Source organism: Pinus tabuliformis, chromosome 2_2 (assembly GCF_031772625.1).
Source record: "Pinus tabuliformis cultivar Carrire ecotype Pingquan chromosome 2_2, CPIR1, whole genome shotgun sequence".
Lineage (NCBI taxonomy): Eukaryota > Viridiplantae > Streptophyta > Pinopsida > Pinales > Pinaceae > Pinus > Pinus tabuliformis.
This window is the reverse complement of record NC_142300.1, coordinates 983,675,654-983,685,964: the sequence shown is the minus strand read 5'-3', so window position 1 is coordinate 983,685,964 and position 10,311 is coordinate 983,675,654.

The following is a 10,311-nucleotide window of genomic DNA, read 5'->3' as shown; positions in this document are numbered from 1 at the left end:
GTACAAGTTATGGATCCATCCCAGCCGCTGGCATAGAGCAGAAAATGTGAGTAGTGTTGTTGATCGCATGCAAGGGAATTCAACAGCATGCATTTCATTATGCGCACGCATGAGATCCCACCCATTTGGCACACTCACCGAGGCGAATACAAGAAGCAAGTCCAACTGGAGCTGAACACGTATTTTGACAAGTTGATGCGCACGGGCACCATCACATGCTTGGAGATCAACAAAACACTATGCATCAACATGTTGCCAATCCAGTCGCACCCAGTATGACCATGCGCATGCTATCAAATGAGTTGGATGGAGGATCCATATCAGTATACCCAGATGCAATAGAGGCAATAGTTCACTTCAGCAAGATGTCACCATTAAGTAGACGGACACCATCACGGACGACCAAGCTTGGCATCAGTTCACCACCATCGACCATCACAAGGATGTCAAAGAGTTGGTCTCACCACAATGGTCTGAGTGTTAGCGGTGTTTTGCATGGCTTTCTCAAGCCATTTTGACTCACATGGGTACATGTGCAGATTTTATGTAACGTCCTGTCAAGTGGAAGTTCAAGTGTCGATAGTTGGATGTTACAGTCATAGAGTAGATGAAGAGTCATGAGGGTAGATGAACTGTCACAAAGGGGAATTTCAAGGGCAACCCCACCCTTTGCTATAAATAGTCCCTTGTAACTCATTGTAGAGGCTTTTGGTTAACCAAGCTTCCAATAGGAGTATCTTAGAGAAATCTTGGAGAGTATTGTAACGAGCCTTGGCTTCTCCACTACGCAGAGCTAGTATATCTCTTTGGAGGAGCAGGCAGCAGTGACTATAACGTTCCACTATCAGAATTAGTGGTTGGTCATGGATGTATTGTATGACTAGAACTTACACTTCTTAATATAACAGAGACAGCATGTTTCATTCATATGTCATATTGTATTCCAGCTATCTTGTTTACTATAAATGATATATGTATATGTTTGCTTACGCATGTGATGAGCCCCAAAAATGGACAATTATTTGGGCTCATTCAACCTCCTAATTTGACTTAATCCACCATTCTCATTAGTTTATTGCATGTTTTTGATTATATTTATGTTAATAGAGTGAATTTGGTTAGTCATTATGCCAACAAGTCTAATGGGTGCTTTGTGTAGCCTTTTTGGTCAACTTGGAGACAAAATTGAAGGTCTTAATGAGCACCTGGCAACCAAATTCGTGGGAGAACAAGCTAGAGGATTTGTAGGAAGGTGTCCCCTTCATTTATGGGCCCTTACCTCGAATTCTCCACCATCAGCTCGGAGTTCAAGGGCCACTGAATCAATCAGCACAAGGGCAGCCAAGCAAGTCAAGTAGGATTGTTGTTAACTCCAAGTTTTGGGCAGCCAAGTCCCTAAAGTTTAGGAGGATTGTTGGGTTCTCAATTTGTATAAATAAGAAGGCTTAGGGCCTCATTTTGGTTAGCCAGTGTAGCCAGTGTATGTTAGCTAGTTATCCAGTAGATAGTTAGCTAGTGGTTAGTCATTTTGTAGCCAATAGTTAGCTAGTTTATAGTTCGATTTGGATGCAATAGATTAGCTTTGCTTTCAGCTCATTTGCAAGTTCTTCTTGTGGACAGTTTTGATGTAACTCTTCATTTCTTGATCAATAAAGATGAATCCAGCTTTGCACCAGCTCTAAATCTCTCTTTGGAGGCTGTAGCTCTTGGGGTTGGGCCCATCTCAAGCGCCTAGTACCTCCTTTGTTTATCTTTATGTGTTTTGCTGCGTTCTTAAAATAAAATCGGCTATCTAGATTTAGATCTTTCTTTGTTATTTAGATTTCTTTTGATGGTTAAAGTAGTTTTTTATGTTTGGAATAGAGTGGTAGGATTTAGTCATGCATTCAGATCTTTTGGATTGTTCTTGCTCACGTGTTGTACATGGTTTCCTTGCAAATAAAGCTGCTGTCCATTCTTGTTACTGTTAGCTAGATCATATTAGGGTAGCATAACTAGACCTTTGTTTTCTTGCATGTCTTTGTTTGTTCAGTTTGAAAAACCACTTGCAGAGTACCTATTACCCTTCCTTACCTGCACATACTCCATCCAACCTATCTGTTTCATCCTTCACTCAGAACCCTTACCTTACATTTACCTCATTCGCTTACTTTGCCATGATTCTCATCTTCTTATACAACATCGTTTCATCCCTCCTTGAACAAATCTCACCATCTACACCTTCTCCTCAACTCCAACCTCCAAGTCTTGAACTCCCCTACACCCCTATTTCACCTCCATACTCGTTCCTCCACCTTTTTCCCTCCATCCATTCTCCAAAATCCTCTTTTCAGAACATCCTGTAGAACCCCTGTAGACTTCCTGTAGAAGCTCATAAACATGGTTTCTTGGCAGCCAAACTTTGTGAGACACTCTGGAAGGGTGTTAGGGACCCTTTAGACCCTCTTTGAACCTTCCCAACCTTTCCCAAGCGCTTCTCCTCCTTGATCCACCTCTGCACATTGAAAAGCTAGTTATAAGCACATGCATGATAATTCTAATAACTTAATCAAAAATACAAAAAGATGTTTTCTTCAGATAGTGATAACTTAGACACATGCATTTTACCTTCCTAGAAGTAATGGCATCTCTTTCAGTAGTTTGCATGCTCTCCTTTGCGACAGTAGGACTAGCTGGTAGAATTAGGGTTTGCCAGGGTTTGCGTTCGTTTTTGGCCTTCATTTTCTTTTTGCAATTAGATTAACTTCCTTCGAGTTAGCTTTCATCCATCAATTAAAAAGCTTCTTCTAAGAGCTCATAGAAGTTTGCTTAAGCTCCTAGCGGACTTGTGCCAGCTGACCAAGTGACAGCTGCGGCAAGAGCTAGTACTTGTGCATACAGCACCGTCGCTTCCAAGTTTGTTACGAACTACCAGGTTGATAAAATTAAAGAAGGGAGTTCCAGGAGTTGTAGCATTATTGCTGCAATACTGGGGCCCACCATATTTTTGGCGCCGTTGCCGGGGAAGCGTCAGAGTATTGGTGATTGTCGCTTTTCTTCTATTTTCCACTACAACCTTCTGCTAAGTAGTTTATTTCCTTTCCATTATGCAATTTCGTTTCTGCAAAAGTAGATTAATATTTCCCGCTTTCATAGATTAGCATTTCTCGCTTTCATAGATTAGCATTTCAATTCTGCAATTTCATTTCTGCAAGCGTAGATTAGCATTTCAATTCTGCAAGCGTAGCCTAGCATTTCATTCCTGCAATTTCATTTGAGCAAAATATATTAGTCATTTCCTGATTCCATTTCAATTCCGCATTTTCATTTCAGCAAGATAGTTAGTTGCAGTTCAATCTATTTTAGTTTTGCATGTACAAGAAGAAAAATACAAAAATCAACCAAAAAGATTTCTTTTCATGCCTTGTAGGAGTAGAGATAAGTTCGAAAAATGATCGCACAACACCCCCACTGCTTCACACAGCCAACCTTCTTTCTTCTTCGATGGCTGTGAGAGAAGAACCACTAAGTGGCCAAAAATACATATTTAAAGAACCTCTAGGGAAGAAGAAGAAGAAAACATTCCTCCGAGCAAATGGCTACAAGCAGAAATGTTGGGAGCAGTCCCTTGTCCAAAGATGAATTTGAAGATCAGATAGAAGATTTCAAGAGTGATATGAGGCAGTTTCTTGCCATGCAATTGGATACCCTGTGGATCCAAAAGAAGCAAGAGGAAGCCAAGAGGGCTTTGGTCATCTTTTGTCCTAGGTGCACTAGAAAGCATCCTAGGAACAAACGTCCAATGCACTCTCTAGAAGTGTGTTTCATCTGTGAAGAATACCATCCTACAAATCAGTGCCCTTCCTTGCCTGGACTTAAAGTTGCATATCAGAGAGCCAAAGGAGCCACTGAACCACTCCATTATATGAACCAAAGGAGGTCGCATGGACCTAGATCTTACCAGTAGGAACTGCAAGGGACATCCGAGACCTATTATGACCCCTATCAAGCCACTTTCATGCCTTCTTGGGGTCCCCCTACTCATCCTTCCTGGTCTACACCTCCTCCTTGGTCATATTCTCCTTGTTCCTTCACAGATCCATATTATGCCCAACCAGTTGCTCATTCATTTCACTCTTATGCTCAGCCACAGCCTCAGTGGAATGCACCTTATCAGGAGTGGAGGCCCCAATACAACTCTCATCCCGCTCATTTTCCTCCACCACCCGCTCATCCACAACCATCGCCTCCTCCTCCACCAAGGCAACCCCAAATGCCTACCCAACCACAATGCCATCCATATCCATCTCAATTTCACACCTCCACTCAACTACCTGTACCATTTCCAAAGCCATACCATGGAGTAGCTCAACACAATTGCAAAGTTGAGGCACAACATGTGCAAATGACTCCTTTTGAGCTCAACGATGTTCACCAAAGCTCAGGAAGAGTGTTGCAAAACAGAGATTATATTGACAACATTGAAGGACCAAAGGAAAAACAAGATTCAAAAGAGGAGATCAAAGAACCATGGGCTACACTTGATGAAGAGAATAGATCAGAATCAAAGATCGAGAGAGTTTCCTCATGGTTACCATCAAATCTTCCATGTATTCAAGAGAAAGATCAGCAAAAGGAGGAAGAGGAGAAAGTCATGATAGAAGGTGACATGAAGAATGATCCAGATCAGCAAAAGGACCAAGGATATCAAAGCTATATTGAGACATGGTTCTAGACAGTCACTAAGTTGCAGCAGTACTCTCTCCCTCAGCTATGTTTGATCCCTTCAAGGTCAGATCATTTGGTCTCTGAGATCTGGATACCTATCCAAGCATGCATTTCGAGCCTCCACATCATTTTGTCTCTAATCTCGATGTGCACATGGCTCCATTGGAAGTATTCTTATACTTGAGAACGATTTTGTTTTTTCAAGTAGGGTAGGGTAGAAAAAAGAAACAAAATGAAAAAAAAGGAAAAAAAAAAAAGAAAAAGAAAAAAATGAAAAAAGAGGAAAATAGAAATCTAAGGTGAAAACCTCCTCGGAGGCGCCTTAGATTGGCTCATTGATTGAAAACCTCCATGAGGCGGTCAATGGGTTGGAAAAAAAAAAGAAAAAAGAGAATAAGATATTTGGGTGAAAACCTCCCTTGGAGGCGCCCAAGGCAGGCAATTAGGGTGAAAACCTCCATGAGGCGCCCTAGTTGTTTTTCAAAAAAAAAAAAAGAGAAAAAGAAAAAGAAAAATAAAGCTAATCTCCATTGAATAATTTCATGTTGTAGCAATGACATTGCAGGTTGCAAGAAGGACGTTTCATGACAGGAGGAGCACTCAAATCAAGGTTAAAGGAATCTTTCTTGTGCCTTCTACAGGAAGCTCTGTATTTCTACAGGAAACATCCTGTAGAACCTTTGGACGAACCAAATTCAAGTCTAAAATGGAATCTGATGGTGGGAATCTGTTGATTAGGCCTGCAAGCACTTATGTGGCCATCCCTTGCCTTTCTCCATCATTTTTTCCACCTCATTGTGCTTCTCATTGTGCTTCTACAGGAACTTCCTGTAGAAATTGTGGGAAACTAGACATGGATTTCAAAAAGTGGTTTGGCGAACATGGTAGCTTCCTCAAGGGTTCAGAAGTCCTCATGCAATCTTCCAACTCCTCCTCCATCATCTCCATACCTGCATCACAACCAAAATTCATTTTTTCATACCATGCAAACACATGCAAAGTGCCTTGAAGCAAAAAGACATAGAACAAAATTTGTTTTTGCCATAACTTGAGAAACATGCATCCATTTGACAAACCGTTTTATGGGGAATGGTACAAGGTTGATGGCAACATGCCTGAGCAGTTCCATGCAATTTCGGTGCACGGTTTCCAAGAAATCAGCCTCCATCACCATCAACCATTTTTGCATTTTCTCCATATCCGTGCATCCGTTTCAAAACCTGTTTCATGGGGATATGCATGTGAGTGATGGTAACCTACCCGAGCAGTTTCATATGATTCCGATGCACGGTTTCCAAGAAATCGAGCTCTGAAATATTCAGCCATTTTCCATTTTTCTCGAAATCCGTGCATCCATTGATCACGATTTTTCTATGGGAGATGCATAATGATGATAGGAATATGCTCACCGAGTTTCACATCAATCCGGTTTACCGTTTGAGAGAAATGGCGAAAACAAGTTCTGGTTTTGTGACCATGCAGTAGCAGCAGCTTGAAGGTGCAAATCTGAACGTGGAAACAATTGCATGTAGCTCAGATCCGGCCAGAGGACACCTGCACAAGGAAAAGAAATCAAAAATCATCAGCCAAGCCCTCATGCAATCAAAGGATCCAAGCATGCAGCAGCAGAATCAGAGCATGCAGCAGCAAAAAGCTTCACAAGCAGCCGTTTGACTTCAGCTACGTGACTAAACCTTGTTCATCTATTGCATGAATCTAGTATAAGCATTGCATGAACGAATGGAATGGTGAAATTAAGCCATGAATTTAGCAAGACATCCAGTTCTCTAGCGCTCAAGGAAAAATCACGCAGCATACGTGTATGGTCATTCATGAAAAATTTGAAAAACACAGTTAGTGGTAGATATGTTGAACTCCAGTGCACAGGACATCAGATGATTGACAGATAAATGAAGACATGCAGTTCATAACATCACTGCAGTTCTAAAAAGCCAGCGCCCATGTTTCGCCAGCTCACCACAAATCACGCAGCAACTAAAGTAGGCTCGGCTGAATCTCACGAATTGTTGTTCATCTGCACTTGCCACATCGTCAATTGAAGTTTGCACAAGCTGTTAACTTGTCGTCCTCCACCGAGCTTCTCGGTCTAGTTTGAAATTCTCCCACGTGCCGGGCTCATTTAGAGGCGCAGTGACATCCTTCACAAGCTGACGAGAGTTCTACAAGAAGAAGTCATATAGGAAGTATGGCATATCCTTCCAAAGCAGAGAAGCTTGGACTTTTCTTCATCGAGTTTGCAGTTCTGAAAGAGCAACCCGTGCAAGATCTCGATTTCTGAGGTTAACAGAAGCTGTGGACAAACTTAAACTACAGGCTGCTGCTAGTGTAAAGGCTGGCAAGGAATCTTCTGCAAGAGAAATGCTTCTAGAAAAAAGAAAGTGCTGCAAGCTTTGGAGAATTGTAAAAAACCATGTGGAGCTTCTTGATGAGCCTTTGACAGAGCTTGGCGAGGAAATCTCAGTAAAGGATGAACCCGCTAGAAAAGACAGTACAAGCATAAAGAAGCATCCAAAGTAACTGTGAAGGATTTCCACAGAGATGGTGCAAAACATGCCATGAAAGATCAGGCTGATGACAGATGTTAAGAAAGAAGTCAACGTGGATGCTGCAAGGATACCTTGAAACAAGCCAAGTTCTAGCACTTTGACAGAGAGCGTTCAAAGGAAACGAAAGGGAAATGAACAGAAAGCTTGTCAAAATCTAATTTTAAGAAAAGAAAAAATGCCTCTCAGCAAAGACTGTGTTTCAAATATTGTTGATACACAGCTTTTTCAAGACCAAACTGCAGGAGTATTATGTCGGTTTACAGTATCCACAGACCCCGATTTACAACTCAAAGCTGCTGGAGCTGATGTTATATCAATTCTTGTAAGGGTTCTTCAATCTGATACTCCTTTAGCAAAGTGCAGGGCAGCCATTTCACTCGAGCAATTTTCACAGAATTCAGGAAATTTGAGCCCACCAGTCAAGAAAAAGCAAGGTTTTTTATGTTTCTCACCTTCTTCTGTTAGGCGGTGTAGAGTTCATAGAGGTGTCTGTTCAGATTAGAACTTCTTTCTGTCTTGTTGAGGCAGAGAAACCAGTTAAAGGCCTGGAAACACTTTTTCCCATCCAGCTTTGGCATGCAATATCTATTCTCAGGTAGTTCATTGTACTTGTGTGCTTTTATAATACATTAGACTTGCCATTTATGTTGGATTCGTCAGCTTTCAGGCAGCACAGTTCAAGGAGAAAGCACCCTCAGCCAAGCAGGCTAAGACAGTGCCGACTGTTTCTACAGGAAGACAGAGAACTGTTAGCAGACTGTTTCTACAGGAAGTTAGCAGATTGTTTCTACAGGAAGCTAGCAGGTTGTTTCTACAGGGAGCCAGCGAACTGTTTCTACAGGAAGTTTGAAAAGAGGGAAGCCAAAGGAGAAATCGGCCGAGATGTTAGCCAAAGAAGCCACCAGGGCCATCAAAGATGAGGAGAGAGATTGGTTGCTCAAAGGATGAGCAACACTTTCAGTAGGGGGGTGATGATGAGCCCCAAAAATGGACAATTATTTGGGCTCATTCAACCTCCTAATTTGACTTAATCCACCATTCTCATTAGTTTATTGCATGTTTTTTATTATATTTATGTTAATAGAGTGAATTTGGTTAGTCATTATGCCAACAAGTCTAATGGGTGCTTTGTGTAGCCTTTTTGGTCAACTTGGAGACAAAATTGAAGGTCTTAATGAGCACCTGGCAGCCAAATTCGTGGGAGAACAAGCTAGAGGATTTATAGGAAGGTGTACCCTTCATTTATGGGCCCTTACCTCGAATTCTCCACCATCAGCTCGGGGTTCAAGGGCCACCGAATCAATCGGCACAAGGGCAGCCAAGCAAGTCAAGTAGGACTGTTGTTAACTCCAAGTTTTGGGCAGTCGAGTCCCTAAAGTTTAGGAGGACTGTTGGGTCCTCAATTTGTATAAATAAGAAGGATTAGGGCCTCATTTTGGTTAGCCAGTGTAGCCAGTGGATGTTAGCTAGTTAGCCAGTAGATAGTTAGCTAGTGGTTAGTTGTTTTGTAGCCAATAGTTAGCTAGTTTATAGTTCGATTTGGATGCAATAGATTAGCTTTGCTTTCAGCTCATTTGCAAGTTCTTCTTGTGGACAGTTTTGATGTAACTCTCCATTTCTTGATCAATAAAGATGAATCCAACTTTGCACCAGCTCTAAATCTCTCTTTGGAGGCTGTAGCTCTTGGGGTTGGGCCCATCTCAAGCGCCCAGTACCTCCTTTGTTTATCTTTATGTGTTTTGCTGCGTTCTTAAAATAAAATTTGCTATCTAGATTTAGATCTTTCTTTGTTATTTAGATTTCTTTTGATGGTTAAAGTAGTTTTTTATGTTTGGAATAGAGTGGTAGGATTTAGTCATGCATTCAGATCTTTTGGACTGTTCTTGCTCACGTGTTGTACATGGTTTCCTTGCAAATAAAGCTGTTGTCCATTCTTGTTACTGTTAGCTAGATCATATTAGGGTAGCATAACTAGATCTTTGTTTTCTTGCATGTCTTTGTTTGTTCAGTTTGAAAAACCACTTGCAAAGTACCTATTACCCTTCCTTACCTGCACATACTCCATCCAACCTACCTGTTTCATCCTTCACTCAGAACCCTTACCTTACATTTACCTCATTCGCTTACTTTGCCATGATTCTCATCTTCTTGTACAACATCGTTTCATCCCTCCTTGAACAAATCTCACCATCTACACCTTCTCCTCAACTCCAACCTCCAAGTCTTGAACTCCCCTACACCCCTATTTCACCTCCATACTCGTTCCTCCACCTTTTTCCCTCCATCCATTCTCCAAAATCCTCTTTTCAGAACATCCTGTAGAAATCTCTGAACATCCTGTAGAACCCCTGCAGACTTCCTGTAGAAGCTCATAAACACGGTTTCTTGGCAGCCAAACTTTGTGAGACTCTCTGGAAGGGTGTTAGGGACCCTTTAGACCCTCTTTGAACCTTCCCAACCTTTCCCAAGTGCTTCTCCTCCTTGATCCACCTCTGCACAGTGAAAAGCTAGTTAAAGGCACATGCATGATAATTCTAATAACTTAATCAAAAATACAAAAAGATGTTTTCTTCATATAGTGATAACTTAGACACATGCATTTTACCTTCCTAGAAGTAATGGCATCTCTTTCAGTAGTTTGCATGCTCTCCTTTGCGACAGTAGGACTAGCTGGTAGAATTAGGGTTTGCTAGGGTTTGTGTTCCTTTTTGGCCTTCATTTTCTTTTTGCAATTAGATTAACTTCCTTCGAGTTAGCTTTCATCCATCAATTAAAAAGCTTCTTCTAAGAGCTCATAGAATTTGGCTTAAGCTCCTAGCGGACTTGTGCCAGCTGACCAAGTGACAGTTGTGGCAAGAGCTAGTACTTGTGCATACAGCACCGTCGCTTCCAAGTTTGTTACGAACTACCGGGTTGATAAAATTAAAGAAGGGAGTTCCAGGAGTTGCAACATTATTGCTGCAATACTGGGGCCCACCAGCATGCATGTATGGACTATTCTATATAAGTATGTATGAATCTTACTGAAATGTGTTGA